A 1,676-nucleotide genomic window follows, 5' to 3' on the forward strand; every position below is an offset into this window, starting at 1 on the left:
CCCCCCCTTTTATCCAATGCCTTAAAGTAATCATGGCATTCTTTTTTCTGAATACAGTATGGGCTAAGCCGATGATAATACAGTTGAGTTTTTGTTTGTTTGTTGTTGTTTTGTGGGGTTTTGTTCTGGTAGGCTAAGTGTTATGACGCTGGAAACTGTATTAGGATTATGAGCGCACAGGCGAAACATTAATATTCATAGTAACAGCTGGGGGCTGGAGTGGCCTGAAGAGGTTAAGGTGCTCGCCTTTCATTCAATAGGCCCGGGTTCGAATCCGGATCAACGGAAAATATTCTACTCTAAAATTTTTCTCCTTTCACATCCTTTCCTGCTCTCTAGCAATGTTCGGTCGTCTGTTTTCGTCTTCACTTTCTGCGCCCAAACCTCCTTAGCATCCCTATTGGCCTCCTGACTAAGCTATTTCATTTGCAGCCTCAACTGCTATAACTCCTTGGCTGCTTATTACTTCTCTCTTTCAGCCTCACCCCTAATCTTATGGTAGGAAAGATCTATAGGCCTACACCTAGCCTTCTTGAAAAACACCTTCACCTTCACCTATTCCATAGACTGCATGGATGTCCGTCGGGACACTTTTGAAGACCATGATGAGCTTCCTCCACTCCTTCCGGTCTTCAGCTTTCCAGAGCGTGTCTTTGAGTTCCAGACCTGTCCATTCCTTGATGTTGTCTTCCCAACTCTTCTATCTCGCTGTTATCTTCATTAGCATTTCTTGGGCAATGTCGCATATGGCAGAGCCCATCTCTCTCCATGTCAGAACACAGCCGAAATCCTCCCATCCGGTGGCTCGCCTTAGTCTCGAACACGAAGCCGTTAGGTTAATCTGGGAACTTTTTCCGCCATGGTCGTTCATCGTATCTTGTGGTTACTCTGGTTATGCCCAGTGATGCCGTAATGCCGTGTTAACATCGCCCCCTCACAAAGTTTGACACGCCTCCTGAGTAGGCCTAGTGCCCAAGACAGAAGAATATATAATTCTGTCTTGCTGAGGCGAGGTCCCGGGGTATGGCGCTTGGAGCCACGTGTGAGAGATTTAGGAATCTAGGGGAGAACCAGTGCAACAGTCCATCCTACAAGTAGGAAGCAGTAGCTAAGCAACAAAGACTATCTCTCCCCAAAACCCCTCTAACCTCAACCGTATCCTTCTTGAATAAGGGAGAAAAAAACTCGGAGATGCCGGGTGCAAGTTCTGCACGTTAAAGATCCCTTATGGTAGTCCTAAACCGATATAAGAGTAGGCTTCGGCTGCCACCAGGACAAAATTCAAATTTTCCATAAAATAAAATAATAGTAATAACTACTTTGACAGAGGCACACACGATAAAAGTTGCCATGGCACAAGGTTTAAAATTATTTAATATAATCCGTGGTGAAATAACAAAGATTGCAGGACTTCTGGTGATGTCAGATTAGTATATGCGTTCATGAATGTAGAGTGATGGGCTAATCAAGGGAACCCTTTTTGAAAACATCATTAGGAAAGAACAATAATTTGTTCATTTGTCACAATATTGATAGGCTGTTGCATAATCTAGGCTGCTGATGTTAGGTAGCCGCGGGAATCGAGTATATATATAAACTGATTCTGATTCAAAGCCAAACACATTGAGAGGGTGAACATGCTTAATAAACTGCTGATGCAGGAATACATCACACCC

This window comes from Aplysia californica, unplaced genomic scaffold (assembly GCF_000002075.1).
Source record: "Aplysia californica isolate F4 #8 unplaced genomic scaffold, AplCal3.0 scaffold00018, whole genome shotgun sequence".
In the NCBI taxonomy this organism is placed as follows: Eukaryota; Metazoa; Mollusca; class Gastropoda; order Aplysiida; family Aplysiidae; genus Aplysia; species Aplysia californica.